Source organism: Canis lupus, chromosome 19, assembly GCF_048164855.1.
Source record: "Canis lupus baileyi chromosome 19, mCanLup2.hap1, whole genome shotgun sequence".
NCBI classification, from domain to species: Eukaryota; Metazoa; Chordata; class Mammalia; order Carnivora; family Canidae; genus Canis; species Canis lupus.
Window position 1 is genome coordinate 310,182 of NC_132856.1, and position 22,208 is coordinate 332,389.

Here is a 22,208-nt window from a genome sequence, read left to right on the forward strand (position 1 = left end):
CTTCAAGGCATGCTTCCCTGTGAGAGCTAAGGACAGGGCACAACCCTCCCGCATCCTGCTTGACAGTAGAAGGAGCTGCTAACGTCCTCATGTTAGTGGCAGGGAAAGGTTGTGAGAAAAGCATGTGGAATCGTTGTGCCTGAACCCACGTGTATCTGAGTTGAATACAGCGATTTCCAAAGTCCTTCTTCATCAGAGTGTAGCTAGGTTCCCACTCGCATGTCCGAGTGGGTAGCATACATCTCCCTCCCATGCATACCCACTTCTGAGAGTTGAGCTTATGGCCTGTAACCCTACCTCCTGCCTGCAGCTACCTTTCGCTTCCAAAAGGCCTAGGCTCGCTGCTTGACGCAAGTGTTGGGAGAGGTAACTGGAATCTCCCGGCACACAAGACGAGTGCATCCAAGCTCAATCAAGCGATTTCCTAGTAATTCCTGGGGTAGACTGGTGCTACATACTAAGTTCCATACGTGAGTAGGTAGTTGAACGCCTTGTCCAAAAACATCTTACTTCTGAGAGTTGAGCTCACCCACAGTCCCTCACAGTTCCACACTGCCTGCAGAGTGAGTTTCGCACGTCTTCACCAGAGACGTTTGCCAGAGGCCTCTGAGACGCAAGTTAACAATGCAGACCTGGAGGGTATCTCCAGGTGCAGTAGAGTGGTAATCTGGGAACCTCCTGTCTCAGAATACTGCTACCTTCACCCTGCCATAAGAATGCAGCTAGTTGACAGCTGGCTTCAAGGCATGCTTCCCTGTGAGAGCTAAGGACAGGGCACAACCCTCCCGCATCCTGCTTGACTGTAGATGGAGCTGCTAACGTCCTCATGTTAGTGGCAGGGAAAGGTTGTGAGAAAAGCATGTGGAATCGTTGTGCCTGAACCCACGTGTATCTGAGTTGAATACAGCGATTTCCAAAGTCCTTCTTCATCAGAGTGTAGCTAGGTTCCCACTCGCATGTCCGAGTGGGTAGCAGACATCTGCCTCCCATGCATACCCACTTCTGAGAATTGAGCTTATGGCCTGTAACCCTACCTCCAGCCTGCAGCTACCTTTCGCTTCCAAAAGGCCTAGGCTCGCTGCTTCACCGAAGTGTTGGGAGAGGTAACTGGAATCTCCCGGCACACAAGACTAGTGCCTCCAAGCTCAATCCAGCGATTTCCCAGTAATTCCTGGGGTAGACTGGTGCTACATACTAAGTTCCATATGTGAGAAGGTAGCTGAACGCCTTGTCCAAAATCATCTTACTGCTTAGAGTTGAGCTCACCCTCAGTCCCTCACAGTTCCACACTGCCTGCAGAGTGAGTTTCCCACGTCTTCACCAGAGACTTTTGCCAGAGGCCTCTGAGACGCAAGTTAACAATGCAGACCTGGACGGTATCTCCAGGTGCAGTAGAGTGGTAATCTGGGAACCTCCTTACTCAGAATACTGCTACCTTCACACTGTCATAAGAATGCAGCTAGTTGAGAGCTGGCTTCTAGGCATGCTTCCCTGTGAGAGCTGAGGACAGGGCAGAAGCCTCCCGCATCCTGCCTGACTGTAGACGTACCTGCTAACCTCCTTATGTTAGTGGCTGGGATTGGTTGTGGGAAAAGCATGTGTAAGCATTGGGCCTGAACTCCCGTGTATCTGAGTTGAATACAGCGATTTCCAACATCCTTCTTCAATAGGAGTGTAGCTAGGTTCCAACTCCCATGTCCGAGTGGGTAGCAGACATTTGCCTCCCATGCATACACACTTCTGAGAGTTGAGCTCATGGCCTGTAACCCTACATCCTGCCTGCCGCTACCTTTCGCTTCCAAAAGGCCTAGGCTCGCTGCTTGACGCAAGTGTTGGGAGAGGTAACTGGAATCTCCCGGCACACAAGACGAGTGCCTCCAAGATCAATCAAGCGATTTCCTAGTAATTCCTGGGGTAGACTGGTGCTACATACTAAGTTCCATACGTGAGTAGGTAGTTGAACGCCTTGTCCAAAAACATCTTACTTCTGAGAGTTGAGCTCACCCTCTGTCCCTCACAGTTCCATACTGCCTGCAGAGTGAGTTTCCCACGTCTTCACCAGAGACTTTTGCCAGAGGCCTCTGAGACGCAAGTTAACAATGCAGACCTGGAGGGTATCTCCAGGTGCAGTAGAGTGGTAATCTGGGAACCTCCTGTCTCAGAATACTGCTACCTTCACCCTGCCATAAGAATGCAGCTAGTTGACAGCTGGCTTCAAGGCATGCTTCCCTGTGAGAGCTAAGGACAGGGCACAACCCTCCCGCATCCTGCTTGACAGTAGAAGGAGCTGCTAACGTCCTCATGTTAGTGGCAGGGAAAGGTTGTGAGAAAAGCATGTGGAATCGTTGTGCCTGAACCCACGTGTATCTGAGTTGAATACAGCGATTTCCAAAGTCCTTCTTCATCAGAGTGTAGCTAGGTTCCCACTCGCATGTCCGAGTGGGTAGCATACATCTCCCTCCCATGCATACCCACTTCTGAGAGTTGAGCTTATGGCCTGTAACCCTACCTCCTGCCTGCAGCTACCTTTCGCTTCCAAAAGGCCTAGGCTCGCTGCTTGACGCAAGTGTTGGGAGAGGTAACTGGAATCTCCCGGCACACAAGACGAGTGCCTCCAAGCTCAATCAAGCGATTTCCTAGTAATTCCTGGGTAGACTGGTGCTACATACTAAGTTCCATACGTGAGTAGGTAGTTGAACGCCTTGTCCAAAAACATCTTACTTCTGAGAGTTGAGCTCACCCACAGTCCCTCACAGTTCCACACTGCCTGCAGAGTGAGTTTCGCACGTCTTCACCAGAGACGTTTGCCAGAGGCCTCTGAGACGCAAGTTAACAATGCAGACCTGGAGGGTATCTCCAGGTGCAGTAGAGTGGTAATCTGGGAACCTCCTGTCTCAGAATACTGCTACCTTCACCCTGCCTTAAGAATGCAGCTAGTTGACAGCTGGCTTCAAGGCATGCTTCCCTGTGAGAGCTAAGGACAGGGCACAACCCTCCCGCATCCTGCTTGACTGTAGAAGGAGCTGCTAACGTCCTCATGTTAGTGGCAGGGAAAGGTTGTGAGAAAAGCATGTGGAATCGTTGTGCCTGAACCCACGTGTATCTGAGTTGAATACAGCGATTTCCAAAGTCCTTCTTCATCAGAGTGTAGCTAGGTTCCCACTCGCATGTCCGAGTGGGTAGCAGACATCTGCCTCCCATGCATACCCACTTCTGAGAATTGAGCTTATGGCCTGTAACCCTACCTCCAGCCTGCAGCTACCTTTCGCTTCCAAAAGGCCTAGGCTCGCTGCTTCACCGAAGTGTTGGGAGAGGTAACTGGAATCTGCCGGCACACAAGACTAGTGCCTCCAAGCTCAATCCAGCGATTTCCCAGTAATTCCTGGGGTAGACTGGTGCTACATACTAAGTCCATATTTGAGAAGGTAGCTGAACGCCTTGTCCAAAATCATCTTACTGCTGAGAGGTGAGCTCACCCTCAGTCCCTCACAGTTCCACACTGCCTGCAGAGTGAGTTTCCCACGTCTTCACCAGAGACTTTTGCCAGAGGCCTCTGAGACGCAAGTTAACAATGCAGACCTGGACGGTATCTCCAGGTGCAGTAGAGTGGTAATCTGGGAACCTCCTTACTCAGAATACTGCTACCTTCACACTGTCATAAGAATGCAGCTAGTTGAGAGCTGGCTTCTAGGCATGCTTCCCTGTGAGAGCTGAGGACAGGGCAGAACCCTCCCGCATCCTGCCTGACTGTAGACTTACCTGCTAACCTCCTTATGTTAGTGGCTGGGATAGGTTGTGGGAAAAGCATGTGTAAGCATTGGGCCTGAACTCCCGTGTATCTGAGTTGAATACAGCGATTTCCATAGTCCTTCTTCATCAGAGTGTAGCTAGGTTCCCACTCGCATGTCCGAGTGGGTAGCATACATCTCCCTCCCATGCATACCCACTTCTGAGAGTTGAGCTTATGGCCTGTAACCCTACCTCCAGCCTGCAGCTATCTTTCGCTTCCAAAAGGCCTAGGCTCGCTGCTTGACGCAAGTGTTGGGAGAGGTAACTGGAATCTCCCGGCACACAAGACGAGTGCCTCCAAGCTCAATCAAGCGATTTCCTAGTAATTCCTGGGGTAGACTGGTGCTACATACTAAGTTCCATACGTGAGTAGGTAGTTGAACGCCTTGTCCAAAAACATCTTACTTCTGAGAGTTGAGCTCACCCTCAGTCCCTCACAGTTCCACACTGCCTGCAGAGTGAGTTTCCCACGTCTTCACCAGAGACGTTTGCCAGAGGCCTCTGAGACGCAAGTTAACAATGCAGACCTGGAGGGTATCTCCAGGTGCAGTAGAGTGGTAATCTGGGAAGCTCCTGTCTCAGAATACTGCTACCTTCACCCTGCCATAAGAATGCAGCTAGTTGACAGCTGGCTTCAAGGCATGCTTCCCTGTGAGAGCTAAGGACAGGGCACAACCCTCCCGCATCCTGCTTGACAGTAGAAGGAGCTGCTAACGTCCTCATGTTAGTGGCAGGGAAAGGTTGTGAGAAAAGCATGTGGAATCGTTGTGCCTGAACCCACGTGTATCTGAGTTGAATACAGCGATTTCCAAAGTCCTTCTTCATCAGAGTGTAGCTAGGTTCCCACTCGCATGTCCGAGTGGGTAGCATACATCTGCCTCCCATGCATACCCACTTCTGAGAGTTGAGCTTATGGCCTGTAACCCTACCTCTTGCCTGCAGCTACCTTTCGCTTCCAAAAGGCCTAGGTTCGCTGCTTGACGCATGTGTTGGGAGAGGTAACTGGAATCTCCCGGCACACAAGACGAGTGCCTCCAAGATCAATCAAGCGATTTCCCAGTAATTCCTGGGTAGACTGGTGCTACATACTAAGTTCCATACGTGTGTAGGTAGCTGAACGCCTTGTCCAAAAACATCTTACTTCTGAGAGTTGAGCTCACCCACAGTCCCTCACAGTTCCACACTGCCTGCAGAGTGAGTTTCGCACGTCTTCACCAGAGACGTTTGCCAGAGGCCTCTGAGACGCAAGTTAACAATGCAGACCTGGAGGGTATCTCCAGGTGCAGTAGAGTGGTAATCTGGGAACCTCCTGTCTCAGAATACTGCTACCTTCACCCTGCCATAAGAATGCAGCTAGTTGACAGCTGGCTTCAAGGCATGCTTCCCTGTGAGAGCTAAGGACAGGGCACAACCCTCCCGCATCCTGCTTGACTGTAGAAGGAGCTGCTAACGTCCTCATGTTAGTGGCAGGGAAAGGTTGTGAGAAAAGCATGTGGAATCGTTGTGCCTGAACCCACGTGTATCTGAGTTGAATACAGCGATTTCCAAAGTCCTTCTTCATCAGAGTGTAGCTAGGTTCCCACTCGCATGTCCGAGTGGGTAGCAGACATCTGCCTCCCATGCATACCCACTTCTGAGAATTGAGCTTTTGGCCTGTAACCCTACCTCCAGCCTGCAGCTACCTTTCGCTTCCAAAAGGCCTAGGCTCGCTGCTTCACCGAAGTGTTGGGAGAGGTAACTGGAATCTCCCGGCACACAAGACTAGTGCCTCCAAGCTCAATCCAGCGATTTCCCAGTAATTCCTGGGGTAGACCTGTGCTACATACTAAGTTCCATATGTGAGAAGGTAGCTGAACGCCTTGTCCAAAATCATCTTACTTCTGAGAGTTGAGCTCACCCTCATTCCCTCACAGTTCCACACTGCCTGCAGAGTGAGTTTCCCACGTCTTCACCAGAGACTTTTGCCAGAGGCCTCTGAGACGCAAGTTAACAATGCAGACCTGGACGGTATCTCCAGGTGCAGTAGAGTGGTAATCTGGGAACCTCCTTACTCAGAATACTGCTACCTTCACACTGTCATAAGAATGCAGCTAGTTGAGAGCTGGCTTCTAGGCATGCTTCCCTGTGAGAGCTGAGGACAGGGCAGAAGCCTCCCGCATCCTGCCTGACTGTAGACGTACCTGCTAACCTCCTTATGTTAGTGGCTGGGATTGGTTGTGGGAAAAGCATGTGTAAGCATTGGGCCTGAACTCCCGTGTATCTGAGTTGAATACAGCGATTTCCAACATCCTTCTTCAATAGGAGTGTAGCTAGGTTCCAACTCCCATGTCCGAGTGGGTAGCAGACATTTGCCTCCCATGCATACACACTTCTGAGAGTTGAGCTCATGGCCTGTAACCCTACATCCTGCCTGCCGCTACCTTTCGCTTCCAAAAGGCCTAGGCTCGCTGCTTGACGCAAGTGTTGGGAGAGGTAACTGGAATCTCCCGGCACACAAGACGAGTGCCTCCAAGCTCAATCAAGCGATTTCCTAGTAATTCCTGGGGTAGACTGGTGCTACATACTAAGTTCCATACGTGAGTAGGTAGTTGAACGCCTTGTCCAAAAACATCTTACTTCTGAGAGTTGAGCTCACCCACAGTCCCTCACAGTTCCACACTGCCTGCAGAGTGAGTTTCGCACGTCTTCACCAGAGACTTTTGCCAGAGGCCTCTGAGACGCAAGTTAACAATGCAGACCTGGAGGGTATCTCCAGGTGCAGTAGAGTGGTAATCTGGGAACCTCCTGTCTCAGAATACTGCTACCTTCACCCTGCCATAAGAATGCAGCTAGTTGGGATCCCTGGGTGGCGCAGCGGTTTGGTGCCTGCCTTTGGCCCAGGGCGCGATCCTGGAGACCCAGGATCGAATCCCACATCAGGCTCCCGGTGCATGGAGCCTGCTTCTCCCTCTGCCTGTGTCTCTGCCTCTCTCTCTCTCTCTCTGTGACTATCATAAATAAATAAAAATTAAAAAAAAAAAAAAAAAAAAAAAAAAAAAAAAAAAAAAAGAATGCAGCTAGTTGACAGCTGGCTTCAAGGCATGCTTCCCTGTGAGAGCTAAGGACAGGGCACAACCCTCCCGCATCCTGCTTGACTGTAGATGGAGCTGCTAACGTCCTCATGTTAGTGGCAGGGAAAGGTTGTGAGAAAAGCATGTGGAATCGTTGTGCCTGAACCCACGTGTATCTGAGTTGAATACAGCGATTTCCAAAGTCCTTCTTCATCAGAGTGTAGCTAGGTTCCCACTCGCATGTCCGAGTGGGTAGCAGACATCTGCCTCCCATGCATACCCACTTCTGAGAATTGAGCTTATGGCCTGTAACCCTACCTCCAGCCTGCAGCTACCTTTCGCTTCCAAAAGGCCTAGGCTCGCTGCTTCACCGAAGTGTTGGGAGAGGTAACTGGAATCTCCCGGCACACAAGACTAGTGCCTCCAAGCTCAATCCAGCGATTTCCCAGTAATTCCTGGGGTAGACTGGTGCTACATACTAAGTTCCATATGTGAGAAGGTAGCTGAACGCCTTGTCCAAAATCATCTTACTGCTTAGAGTTGAGCTCACCCTCAGTCCCTCACAGTTCCACACTGCCTGCAGAGTGAGTTTCCCACGTCTTCACCAGAGACTTTTGCCAGAGGCCTCTGAGACGCAAGTTAACAATGCAGACCTGGACGGTATCTCCAGGTGCAGTAGAGTGGTAATCTGGGAACCTCCTTACTCAGAATACTGCTACCTTCACACTGTCATAAGAATGCAGCTAGTTGAGAGCTGGCTTCTAGGCATGCTTCCCTGTGAGAGCTGAGGACAGGGTAGAAGCCTCCCGCATCCTGCCTGACTGTAGACGTACCTGCTAACCTCCTTATGTTAGTGGCTGGGATTGGTTGTGGGAAAAGCATGTGTAAGCATTGGGCCTGAACTCCCGTGTATCTGAGTTGAATACAGCGATTTCCAACATCCTTCTTCAATAGGAGTGTAGCTAGGTTCCAACTCCCATGTCCGAGTGGGTAGCAGACATTTGCCTCCCATGCATACACACTTCTGAGAGTTGAGCTCATGGCCTGTAACCCTACATCCTGCCTGCCGCTACCTTTCGCTTCCAAAAGGCCTAGGCTCGCTGCTTCACCGAAGTGTTGGGAGAGGTAACTGGAATCTCCCGGCACACAAGACGAGTGCCTCCAAGCTCAATCAAGCGATTTCCTAGTAATTCCTGGGGTAGACTGGTGCTACATACTAAGTTCCATACGTGAGTAGGTAGTTGAACGCCTTGTCCAAAAACATCTTACTTCTGAGAGTTGAGCTCACCCTCTGTCCCTCACAGTTCCATACTGCCTGCAGAGTGAGTTTCCCACGTCTTCACCAGAGACTTTTGCCAGAGGCCTCTGAGACGCAAGTTAACAATGCAGACCTGGAGGGTATCTCCAGGTGCAGTAGAGTGGTAATCTGGGAACCTCCTGTCTCAGAATACTGCTACCTTCACCCTGCCATAAGAATGCAGCTAGTTGACAGCTGGCTTCAAGGCATGCTTCCCTGTGAGAGCTAAGGACAGGGCACAACCCTCCCGCATCCTGCTTGACAGTAGAAGGAGCTGCTAACGTCCTCATGTTAGTGGCAGGGAAAGGTTGTGAGAAAAGCATGTGGAATCGTTGTGCCTGAACCCACGTGTATCTGAGTTGAATACAGCGATTTCCAAAGTCCTTCTTCATCAGAGTGTAGCTAGGTTCCCACTCGCATGTCCGAGTGGGTAGCATACATCTCCCTCCCATGCATACCCACTTCTGAGAGTTGAGCTTATGGCCTGTAACCCTACCTCCTGCCTGCAGCTACCTTTCGCTTCCAAAAGGCCTGGGCTCGCTGCTTGACGCAAGTGTTGGGAGAGGTAACTGGAATCTCCCGGCACACAAGACGAGTGCCTCCAAGCTCAATCAAGCGATTTCCTAGTAATTCCTGGGTAGACTGGTGCTACATACTAAGTTCCATACGTGAGTAGGTAGTTGAACGCCTTGTCCAAAAACATCTTACTTCTGAGAGTTGAGCTCACCCACAGTCCCTCACAGTTCCACACTGCCTGCAGAGTGAGTTTCGCACGTCTTCACCAGAGACGTTTGCCAGAGGCCTCTGAGACGCAAGTTAACAATGCAGACCTGGAGGGTATCTCCAGGTGCAGTAGAGTGGTAATCTGGGAACCTCCTGTCTCAGAATACTGCTACCTTCACCCTGCCATAAGAATGCAGCTAGTTGACAGCTGGCTTCAAGGCATGCTTCCCTGTGAGAGCTAAGGACAGGGCACAACCCTCCCGCATCCTGCTTGACTGTAGAAGGAGCTGCTAACGTCCTCATGTTAGTGGCAGGGAAAGGTTGTGAGAAAAGCATGTGGAATCGTTGTGCCTGAACCCACGTGTATCTGAGTTGAATACAGCGATTTCCAAAGTCCTTCTTCATCAGAGTGTAGCTAGGTTCCCACTCGCATGTCCGAGTGGGTAGCAGACATCTGCCTCCCATGCATACCCACTTCTGAGAATTGAGCTTATGGCCTGTAACCGTACCTCCAGCCTGCAGCTACCTTTCGCTTCCAAAAGGCCTAGGCTCGTTGCTTCACCGAAGTGTTGGGAGAGGTAACTGGAATCTCCCGGCACACAAGACTAGTGCCTCCAAGCTCAATCCAGCGATTTCCCAGTAATTCCTGGGGTAGACTGGTGCTACATACTAAGTTCCATATGTGAGAAGGTAGCTGAACGCCTTGTCCAAAATCATCTTACTTCTGAGAGTTGAGCTCACCCTCATTCCCTCACAGTTCCACACTGCCTGCAGAGTGAGTTTCCCACGTCTTCACCAGAGACTTTTGCCAGAGGCCTCTGAGACGCAAGTTAACAATGCAGACCTGGACGGTATCTCCAGGTGCAGTAGAGTGGTAATCTGGGAACCTCCTTACTCAGAATACTGCTACCTTCACACTGTCATAAGAATGCAGCTAGTTGAGAGCTGGCTTCTAGGCATGCTTCCCTGTGAGAGCTGAGGACAGGGCAGAAGCCTCCCGCATCCTGCCTGACTGTAGACGTACCTGCTAACCTCCTTATGTTAGTGGCTGGGATTGGTTGTGGGAAAAGCATGTGTAAGCATTGGGCCTGAACTCCCGTGTATCTGAGTTGAATACAGCGATTTCCAACATCCTTCTTCAATAGGAGTGTAGCTAGGTTCCAACTCCCATGTCCGAGTGGGTAGCAGACATTTGCCTCCCATGCATACACACTTCTGAGAGTTGAGCTCATGGCCTGTAACCCTACATCCTGCCTGCCGCTACCTTTCGCTTCCAAAAGGCCTAGGCTCGCGGCTTGACGCAAGTGTTGGGAGAGGTAACTGGAATCTCCCGGCACACAAGACGAGTGCCTCCAAGCTCAATCAAGCGATTTCCTAGTAATTCCTGGGGTAGACTGGTGCTACATACTAAGTTCCATACGTGAGTAGGTAGTTGAACGCCTTGTCCAAAAACATCTTACTTCTGAGAGTTGAGCTCACCCTCAGTCCCTCACAGTTCCACACTGCCTGCAGAGTGAGTTTCCCACGTCTTCACCAGAGACTTTTGCCAGAGGCCTCTGAGACGCAAGTTAACAATGCAGACCTGGAGGGTATCTCCAGGTGCAGTAGAGTGGTAATCTGGGAACCTCCTGTCTCAGAATACTGCTACCTTCACCCTGCCATAAGAATGCAGCTAGTTGACAGCTGGCTTCAAGGCATGCTTCCCTGTGAGAGCTAAGGACAGGGCACAACCCTCCCGCATCCTGCTTGACAGTAGAAGGAGCTGCTAACGTCCTCATGTTAGTGGCAGGGAAAGGTTGTGAGAAAAGCATGTGGAATCGTTGTGCCTGAACCCACGTGTATCTGAGTTGAATACAGCGATTTCCAAAGTCCTTCTTCATCAGAGTGTAGCTAGGTTCCCACTCGCATGTCCGAGTGGGTAGCAGACATCTGCCTCCCATGCATACCCACTTCTGAGAATTGAGCTTATGGCCTGTAACCCTACCTCCAGCCTGCAGCTACCTTTCGCTTCCAAAAGGCCTAGGCTCGCTGCTTCACCGAAGTGTTGGGAGAGGTAACTGGAATCTCCCGGCACACAAGACTAGTGCCTCCAAGCTCAATCCAGCGATTTCCCAGTAATTCCTGGGGTAGACTGGTGCTACATACTAAGTTCCATATGTGAGAAGGTAGCTGAACGCCTTGTCCAAAATCATCTTACTGCTTAGAGTTGAGCTCACCCTCAGTCCCTCACAGTTACACACTGCCTGCAGAGTGAGTTTCCCACGTCTTCACCAGAGACTTTTGCCAGAGGCCTCTGAGACGCAAGTTAACAATGCAGACCTGGACGGTATCTCCAGGTGCAGTAGAGTGGTAATCTGGGAACCTCCTTACTCAGAATACTGCTACCTTCACACTGTCATAAGAATGCAGCTAGTTGAGAGCTGGCTTCTAGGCATGCTTCCCTGTGAGAGCTGAGGACAGGGCAGAAGCCTCCCGCATCCTGCCTGACTGTAGACGTACCTGCTAACCTCCTTATGTTAGTGGCTGGGATTGGTTGTGGGAAAAGCATGTGTAAGCATTGGGCCTGAACTCCCGTGTATCTGAGTTGAATACAGCGATTTCCAACATCCTTCTTCAATAGGAGTGTAGCTAGGTTCCAACTGCCATGTCCGAGTGGGTAGCAGACATTTGCCTCCCATGCATACACACTTCTGAGAGTTGAGCTCATGGCCTGTAACCCTACATCCTGCCTGCCGCTACCTTTCGCTTCCAAAAGGCCTAGGCTCGCTGCTTGACGCAAGTGTTGGGAGAGGTAACTGGAATCTCCCGGCACACAAGACGAGTGCCTCCAAGCTCAATCAAGCGATTTCCTAGTAATTCCTGGGGTAGACTGGTGCTACATACTAAGTTCCATACGTGAGTAGGTAGTTGAACGCCTTGTCCAAAAACATCTTACTTCTGAGAGTTGAGCTCACCCTCTGTCCCTCACAGTTCCATACTGCCTGCAGAGTGAGTTTCCCACGTCTTCACCAGAGACTTTTGCCAGAGGCCTCTGAGACGCAAGTTAACAATGCAGACCTGGAGGGTATCTCCAGGTGCAGTAGAGTGGTAATCTGGGAACCTCCTGTCTCAGAATACTGCTACCTTCACCCTGCCATAAGAATGCAGCTAGTTGACAGCTGGCTTCAAGGCATGCTTCCCTGTGAGAGCTAAGGACAGGGCACAACCCTCCCGCATCCTGCTTGACAGTAGAAGGAGCTGCTAACGTCCTCATGTTAGTGGCAGGGAAAGGTTGTGAGAAAAGCATGTGGAATCGTTGTGCCTGAACCCACGTGTATCTGAGTTGAATACAGCGATTTCCAAAGTCCTTCTTCATCAGAGTGTAGCTAGGTTCCCACTCGCATGTCCGAGTGGGTAGCATACATCTCCCTCCCATGCATACCCACTTCTGAGAGTTGAGCTTATGGCCTGTAACCCTACCTCCTGCCTGCAGCTACCTTTCGCTTCCAAAAGGCCTGGGCTCGCTGCTTGACGCAAGTGTTGGGAGAGGTAACTGGAATCTCCCGGCACACAAGACGAGTGCCTCCAAGCTCAATCAAGCGATTTCCTAGTAATTCCTGGGTAGACTGGTGCTACATACTAAGTTCCATACGTGAGTAGGTAGTTGAACGCCTTGTCCAAAAACATCTTACTTCTGAGAGTTGAGCTCACCCACAGTCCCTCACAGTTCCACACTGCCTGCAGAGTGAGTTTCGCACGTCTTCACCAGAGACGTTTGCCAGAGGCCTCTGAGACGCAAGTTAACAATGCAGACCTGGAGGGTATCTCCAGGTGCAGTAGAGTGGTAATCTGGGAACCTCCTGTCTCAGAATACTGCTACCTTCACCCTGCCATAAGAATGCAGCTAGTTGACAGCTGGCTTCAAGGCATGCTTCCCTGTGAGAGCTAAGGACAGGGCACAACCCTCCCGCATCCTGCTTGACTGTAGAAGGAGCTGCTAACGTCCTCATGTTAGTGGCAGGGAAAGGTTGTGAGAAAAGCATGTGGAATCGTTGTGCCTGAACCCACGTGTATCTGAGTTGAATACAGCGATTTCCAAAGTCCTTCTTCATCAGAGTGTAGCTAGGTTCCCACTCGCATGTCCGAGTGGGTAGCAGACATCTGCCTCCCATGCATACCCACTTCTGAGAATTGAGCTTATGGCCTGTAACCGTACCTCCAGCCTGCAGCTACCTTTCGCTTCCAAAAGGCCTAGGCTCGTTGCTTCACCGAAGTGTTGGGAGAGGTAACTGGAATCTCCCGGCACACAAGACTAGTGCCTCCAAGCTCAATCCAGCGATTTCCCAGTAATTCCTGGGGTAGACTGGTGCTACATACTAAGTTCCATATGTGAGAAGGTAGCTGAACGCCTTGTCCAAAATCATCTTACTTCTGAGAGTTGAGCTCACCCTCATTCCCTCACAGTTCCACACTGCCTGCAGAGTGAGTTTCCCACGTCTTCACCAGAGACTTTTGCCAGAGGCCTCTGAGACGCAAGTTAACAATGCAGACCTGGACGGTATCTCCAGGTGCAGTAGAGTGGTAATCTGGGAACCTCCTTACTCAGAATACTGCTACCTTCACACTGTCATAAGAATGCAGCTAGTTGAGAGCTGGCTTCTAGGCATGCTTCCCTGTGAGAGCTGAGGACAGGGCAGAAGCCTCCCGCATCCTGCCTGACTGTAGACGTACCTGCTAACCTCCTTATGTTAGTGGCTGGGATTGGTTGTGGGAAAAGCATGTGTAAGCATTGGGCCTGAACTCCCGTGTATCTGAGTTGAATACAGCGATTTCCAACATCCTTCTTCAATAGGAGTGTAGCTAGGTTCCAACTCCCATGTCCGAGTGGGTAGCAGACATTTGCCTCCCATGCATACACACTTCTGAGAGTTGAGCTCATGGCCTGTAACCCTACATCCTGCCTGCCGCTACCTTTCGCTTCCAAAAGGCCTAGGCTCGCGGCTTGACGCAAGTGTTGGGAGAGGTAACTGGAATCTCCCGGCACACAAGACGAGTGCCTCCAAGCTCAATCAAGCGATTTCCTAGTAATTCCTGGGGTAGACTGGTGCTACATACTAAGTTCCATACGTGAGTAGGTAGTTGAACGCCTTGTCCAAAAACATCTTACTTCTGAGAGTTGAGCTCACCCTCAGTCCCTCACAGTTCCACACTGCCTGCAGAGTGAGTTTCCCACGTCTTCACCAGAGACTTTTGCCAGAGGCCTCTGAGACGCAAGTTAACAATGCAGACCTGGAGGGTATCTCCAGGTGCAGTAGAGTGGTAATCTGGGAACCTCCTGTCTCAGAATACTGCTACCTTCACCCTGCCATAAGAATGCAGCTAGTTGACAGCTGGCTTCAAGGCATGCTTCCCTGTGAGAGCTAAGGACAGGGCACAACCCTCCCGCATCCTGCTTGACAGTAGAAGGAGCTGCTAACGTCCTCATGTTAGTGGCAGGGAAAGGTTGTGAGAAAAGCATGTGGAATCGTTGTGCCTGAACCCACGTGTATCTGAGTTGAATACAGCGATTTCCAAAGTCCTTCTTCATCAGAGTGTAGCTAGGTTCCCACTCGCATGTCCGAGTGGGTAGCAGACATCTGCCTCCCATGCATACCCACTTCTGAGAATTGAGCTTATGGCCTGTAACCCTACCTCCAGCCTGCAGCTACCTTTCGCTTCCAAAAGGCCTAGGCTCGCTGCTTCACCGAAGTGTTGGGAGAGGTAACTGGAATCTCCCGGCACACAAGACTAGTGCCTCCAAGCTCAATCCAGCGATTTCCCAGTAATTCCTGGGGTAGACTGGTGCTACATACTAAGTTCCATATGTGAGAAGGTAGCTGAACGCCTTGTCCAAAATCATCTTACTGCTTAGAGTTGAGCTCACCCTCAGTCCCTCACAGTTACACACTGCCTGCAGAGTGAGTTTCCCACGTCTTCACCAGAGACTTTTGCCAGAGGCCTCTGAGACGCAAGTTAACAATGCAGACCTGGACGGTATCTCCAGGTGCAGTAGAGTGGTAATCTGGGAACCTCCTTACTCAGAATACTGCTACCTTCACACTGTCATAAGAATGCAGCTAGTTGAGAGCTGGCTTCTAGGCATGCTTCCCTGTGAGAGCTGAGGACAGGGCAGAAGCCTCCCGCATCCTGCCTGACTGTAGACGTACCTGCTAACCTCCTTATGTTAGTGGCTGGGATTGGTTGTGGGAAAAGCATGTGTAAGCATTGGGCCTGAACTCCCGTGTATCTGAGTTGAATACAGCGATTTCCAACATCCTTCTTCAATAGGAGTGTAGCTAGGTTCCAACTGCCATGTCCGAGTGGGTAGCAGACATTTGCCTCCCATGCATACACACTTCTGAGAGTTGAGCTCATGGCCTGTAACCCTACATCCTGCCTGCCGCTACCTTTCGCTTCCAAAAGGCCTAGGCTCGCTGCTTGACGCAAGTGTTGGGAGAGGTAACTGGAATCTCCCGGCACACAAGACGAGTGCCTCCAAGCTCAATCAAGCGATTTCCTAGTAATTCCTGGGGTAGACTGGTGCTACATACTAAGTTCCATACGTGAGTAGGTAGTTGAACGCCTTGTCCAAAAACATCTTACTTCTGAGAGTTGAGCTCACCCTCTGTCCCTCACAGTTCCATACTGCCTGCAGAGTGAGTTTCCCACGTCTTCACCAGAGACTTTTGCCAGAGGCCTCTGAGACGCAAGTTAACAATGCAGACCTGGAGGGTATCTCCAGGTGCAGTAGAGTGGTAATCTGGGAACCTCCTGTCTCAGAATACTGCTACCTTCACCCTGCCATAAGAATGCAGCTAGTTGACAGCTGGCTTCAAGGCATGCTTCCCTGTGAGAGCTAAGGACAGGGCACAACCCTCCCGCATCCTGCTTGACAGTAGAAGGAGCTGCTAACGTCCTCATGTTAGTGGCAGGGAAAGGTTGTGAGAAAAGCATGTGGAATCGTTGTGCCTGAACCCACGTGTATCTGAGTTGAATACAGCGATTTCCAAAGTCCTTCTTCATCAGAGTGTAGCTAGGTTCCCACTCGCATGACCGAGTGGGTAGCATACATCTGCCTCCCATGCATACCCACTTCTGAGAGTTGAGCTTATGGCCTGTAACCCTACCTCCTGCCTGCAGCTACCTTTCGCTTCCAAAAGGCCTAGGCTCGCTGCTTGACGCAAGTGTTGGGAGAGGTAACTGGAATCTCCCGGCACACAAGACGAGTGCCTCCAAGCTCAATCAAGCGATTTCCTAGTAATTCCTGGGTAGACTGGTGCTACATACTAAATTCCATACGTGAGTAGGTAGTTGAACGCCTTGTCCAAAAACATCTTACTTCTGAGAGTTGAGCTCACCCACAGTCCCTCACAGTTCCACACTGCCTGCAGAGTGAGTTTCGCACGTCTTCACCAGAGACGTTTGCCAGAGGCCTCTGAGACGCAAGTTAACAATGCAGACCTGGAGGGTATCTCCAGGTGCAGTAGAGTGGTAATCTGGGAACCTCCTGTCTCAGAATACTGCTACCTTCACCCTGCCATAAGAATGCAGCTAGTTGAGAGCTGGCTTCAAGGCATGCTTCCCTGTGAGAGCTAAGGACAGGGCACAACCCTCCCGCATCCTGCTTGACTGTAGAAGGAGCTGCTAACGTCCTCATGTTAGTGGCAGGGAAAGGTTGTGAGAAAAGCATGTGGAATTGTTGTGCCTGAACCCACGTGTATCTGAGTTGAATACAGCGATTTCCAAAGTCCTTCTTCATCAGAGTGAAGCTAGGTTCCCACTCGCATGTCCGAGTGGGTAGCAGACATCTGCCTCCCATGCATACCCACTTCTGAGAATTGAGCTTATGGCCTGTAACCCTACCTCCAGCCTGCAGCTACCTTTCGCTTCCAAAAGGCCTAGGCTCGCTGCTTCACCGAAGTGTTGGGAGAGGTAACTGGAATCTCCCGGCACACAAGACTAGTGCCTCCAAGCTCAATCCAGCGATTTCCCAGTAATTCCTGGGGTAGACTGGTGCTACATACTAAGTTCCATATGTGAGAAGGTAGCTGAACGCCTTGTCCAAAATCATCTTACTTCTGAGAGTTGAGCTCACCCTCATTCCCTCACAGTTCCACACTGCCTGCAGAGTGAGTTTCCCACGTCTTCACCAGAGACTTTTGCCAGAGGCCTCTGAGACGCAAGTTAACAATGCAGACCTGGACGGTATCTCCAGGTGCAGTAGAGTGGTAATCTGGGAACCTCCTTACTCAGAATACTGCTACCTTCACACTGTCATAAGAATGCAGCTAGTTGAGAGCTGGCTTCTAGGCATGCTTCCCTGTGAGAGCTGAGGACAGGGCAGAAGCCTCCCGCATCCTGCCTGACTGTAGACGTACCTGCTAACCTCCTTATGTTAGTGGCTGGGATTGGTTGTGGGAAAAGCATGTGTAAGCATTGGGCCTGAACTCCCGTGTATCTGAGTTGAATACAGCGATTTCCAACATCCTTCTTCAATAGGAGTGTAGCTAGGTTCCAACTGCCATGTCCGAGTGGGTAGCAGACATTTGCCTCCCATGCATACACACTTCTGAGAGTTGAGCTCATGGCCTGTAACCCTACATCCTGCCTGCCGCTACCTTTCGCTTCCAAAAGGCCTAGGCTCGCTGCTTGACGCAAGTGTTGGGAGAGGTAACTGGAATCTCCCGGCACACAAGACGAGTGCCTCCAAGCTCAATCAAGCGATTTCCTAGTAATTCCTGGGGTAGACTGGTGCTACATACTAAGTTCCATACGTGAGTAGGTAGTTGAACGCCTTGTCCAAAAACATCTTACTTCTGAGAGTTGAGCTCACCCTCAGTCCCTCACAGTTCCACACTGCCTGCAGAGTGAGTTTCCCACGTCTTCACCAGAGACTTTTGCCAGAGGCCTCTGAGACGCAAGTTAACAATGCAGACCTGGAGGGTATCTCCAGGTGCAGTAGAGTGGTAATCTGGGAACCTCCTGTCTCAGAATACTGCTACCTTCACCCTGCCATAAGAATGCAGCTAGTTGACAGCTGGCTTCAAGGCATGCTTCCCTGTGAGAGCTAAGGACAGGGCACAACCCTCCCGCATCCTGCTTGACAGTAGAAGGAGCTGCTAACGTCCTCATGTTAGTGGCAGGGAGAGGTTGTGAGAAAAGCATGTGGAATCGTTGTGCCTGAACCCACGTGTATCTGAGTTGAATACAGCGATTTCCAAAGTCCTTCTTCATCAGAGTGTAGCTAGGTTCCCACTCGCATGTCCGAGTGGGTAGCATACATCTGCCTCCCATGCATACCCACTTCTGAGAGTTGAGCTTATGGCCTGTAACCCTACATCCTGCCTGCCGCTACCTTTTGCTTCCAAAAGGCCTAGGCTCGCTGCTTGACGCAAGTGTTGGGAGAGGTAACTGGAATCTCCCGGCACACAAGACGAGTGCCTCCAAGCTCAATCAAGCGATTTCCTAGTAATTCCTGGGTAGACTGGTGCTACATACTAAGTTCCATACGTGAGTAGGTAGTTGAACGCCTTGTCCAAAAACATCTTACTTCTGAGAGTTGAGCTCACCCACAGTCCCTCACAGTTCCACACTGCCTGCAGAGTGAGTTTCGCACGTCTTCACCAGAGACGTTTGCCAGAGGCCTCTGAGACGCAAGTTAACAATGCAGACCTGGAGGGTATCTCCAGGTGCAGTAGAGTGGTAATCTGGGAACCTCCTGTCTCAGAATACTGCTACCTTCACCCTGCCATAAGAATGCAGCTAGTTGACAGCTGGCTTCAAGGCATGCTTCCCTGTGAGAGCTAAGGACAGGGCACAACCCTCCCGCATCCTGCTTGACTGTAGAAGGAGCTGCTAACGTCCTCATGTTAGTGGCAGGGAAAGGTTGTGAGAAAAGCATGTGGAATCGTTGTGCCTGAACCCACGTGTATCTGAGTTGAATACAGCGATTTCCAAAGTCCTTCTTCATCAGAGTGTAGCTAGGTTCCCACTCGCATGTCCGAGTGGGTAGCAGACATCTGCCTCCCATGCATACCCACTTCTGAGAATTGAGCTTATGGCCTGTAACCCTACCTCCAGCCTGCAGCTACCTTTCGCTTCCAAAAGGCCTAGGCTCGCTGCTTCACCGAAGTGTTGGGAGAGGTAACTGGAATCTCCCGGCACACAAGACTAGTGCCTCCAAGCTCAATCCAGCGATTTCCCAGTAATTCCTGGGGTAGACTGGTGCTACATACTAAGTTCCATATGTGAGAAGGTAGCTGAACGCCTTGTCCAAAATCATCTTACTGCTTAGAGTTGAGCTCACCCTCAGTCCCTCACAGTTCCACACTGCCTGCAGAGTGAGTTTCCCACGTCTTCACCAGAGACTTTTGCCAGAGGCCTCTGAGACGCAAGTTAACAATGCAGACCTGGACGGTATCTCCAGGTGCAGTAGAGTGGTAATCTGGGAACCTCCTTACTCAGAATACTGCTACCTTCACACTGTCATAAGAATGCAGCTAGTTGAGAGCTGGCTTCTAGGCATGCTTCCCTGTGAGAGCTGAGGACAGGGCAGAAGCCTCCCGCATCCAGCCTGACTGTAGACGTACCTGCTAACCTCCTTATGTTAGTGGCTGGGATTGGTTGTGGGAAAAGCATGTGTAAGCATTGGGCCTGAACTCCCGTGTATCTGAGTTGAATACAGCGATTTCCAACATCCTTCTTCAATAGGAGTGTAGCTAGGTTCCAACTCCCATGTCCGAGTGGGTAGCAGACATTTGCCTCCCATGCATACACACTTCTGAGAGTTGAGCTCATGGCCTGTAACCCTACATCCTGCCTGCCGCTACCTTTCGCTTCCAAAAGGCCTAGGCTCGCTGCTTGACGCAAGTGTTGGGAGAGGTAACTGGAATCTCCCGGCACACAAGACGAGTGCCTCCAAGCTCAATCAAGCGATTTCCTAGTAATTCCTGGGGTAGACTGGTGCTACATACTAAGTTCCATACGTGAGTAGGTAGTTGAACGCCTTGTCCAAAAACATCTTACTTCTGAGAGTTGAGCTCACCCTCAGTCCCTCACAGTTCCACACTGCCTGCAGAGTGAGTTTCCCACGTCTTCACCAGAGACGTTTGCCAGAGGCCTCTGAGACGCAAGTTAACAATGCAGACCTGGAGGGTATCTCCAGGTGCAGTAGAGTGGTAATCTGGGAACCTCCTGTCTCAGAATACTGCTACCTTCACCCTGCCATAAGAATGCAGCTAGTTGACAGCTGGCTCCAAGGCATGCTTCCCTGTGAGAGCTAAGGACAGGGCACAACCCTCCCGCATCCTGCTTGACAGTAGAAGGAGCTGCTAACGTCCTCATGTTAGTGGCAGGGAGAGGTTGTGAGAAAAGCATGTGGAATCGTTGTGCCAGAACCCACGTGTATCTGAGTTGAATACAGCGATTTCCAAAGTCCTTCTTCATCAGAGTGTAGCTAGGTTCCCACTCGCATGTCCGAGTGGGTAGCATACATCTGCCTCCCATGCATACCCACTTCTGAGAGTTGAGCTTATGGCCTGTAACCCTACCTCCTGCCTGCAGCTACCTTTTGCTTCCAAAAGGCCTAGGCTCGCTGCTTGACGCAAGTGTTGGGAGAGGTAACTGGAATCTCCCGGCACACAAGACGAGTGCCTCCAAGCTCAATCAAGCGATTTCCTAGTAATTCCTGGGTAGACTGGTGCTACATACTAAGTTCCATACGTGAGTAGGTAGTTGAACGCCTTGTCCAAAAACATCTTACTTCTGAGAGTTGAGCTCACCCACAGTCCCTCACAGTTCCACACTGCCTGCAGAGTGAGTTTCGCACGTCTTCACCAGAGACGTTTGCAGAGGCCTCTGAGACGCAAGTTAACAATGCAGACCTGGAGGGTATCTCCAGGTGCAGTAGAGTGGTAATCTGGGAACCTCCTGTCTCAGAATACTGCTACCTTCACCCTGCCATAAGAATGCAGCTAGTTGACAGCTGGCTTCAAGGCATGCTTCCCTGTGAGAGCTAAGGACAGGGCACAACCCTCCCGCATCCTGCTTGACTGTAGAAGGAGCTGCTAACGTTCTCATGTTAGTGGCAGGGAAAGGTTGTGAGAAAAGCATGTGGAATCGTTGTGCCTGAACCCACGTGTATCTGAGTTGAATACAGCGATTTCCAAAGTCCTTCTTCATCAGAGTGTAGCTAGGTTCCCACTCGCATGTCCGAGTGGGTAGCAGACATCTGCCTCCCATGCATACCCACTTCTGAGAATTGAGCTTATGGCCTGTAACCCTACCTCCAGCCTGCAGCTACCTTTCGCTTCCAAAAGGCCTAGGCTCGCTGCTTCACCGAAGTGTTGGGAGAGGTAACTGGAATCTGCCGGCACACAAGACTAGTGCCTCCAAGCTCAATCCAGCGATTTCCCAGTAATTCCTGGGGTAGACCTGTGCTACATACTAAGTTCCATATGTGAGAAGGTAGCTGAACGCCTTGTCCAAAATCATCTTACTTCTGAGAGTTGAGCTCACCCTCATTCCCTCACAGTTCCACACTGCCTGCAGAGTGAGTTTCCCACGTCTTCACCAGAGACTTTTGCCAGAGGCCTCTGAGACGCAAGTGAACAATGCAGACCTTGACGGTATCTCCAGGTGCAGTAGAGTGGTAATCTGGGAACCTCCTTACTCAGAATACTGCTACCTTCACACTGTCATAAGAATGCAGCTAGTTGAGAGCTGGCTTCTAGGCATGCTTCCCTGTGAGAGCTGAGGACAGGGCAGAAGCCTCCCGCATCCTGCCTGACTGTAGACGTACCTGCTAACCTCCTTATGTTAGTGGCTGGGATTGGTTGTGGGAAAAGCATGTGTAAGCATTGGGCCTGAACTCCCGTGTATCTGAGTTGAATACAGCGATTTCCAACATCCTTCTTCAATAGGAGTGTAGCTAGGTTCCAACTCCCATGTCCGAGTGGGTAGCAGACATTTGCCTCCCATGCATACACACTTCTGAGAGTTGAGCTCATGGCCTGTAACCCTACATCCTGCCTGCCGCTACCTTTCGCTTCCAAAAGGCCTAGGCTCGCTGCTTGACGCAAGTGTTGGGAGAGGTAACTGGAATCTCCCGGCACACAAGACGAGTGCCTCCAAGCTCAATCAAGCGATTTCCTAGTAATTCCTGGGGTAGACTGGTGCTACATACTAAGTTCCATACGTGAGTAGGTAGTTGAACGCCTTGTCCAAAAACATCTTACTTCTGAGAGTTGAGCTCACCCTCAGTCCCTCACAGTTCCACACTGCCTGCAGAGTGAGTTTCCCACGTCTTCACCAGAGACGTTTGCCAGAGGCCT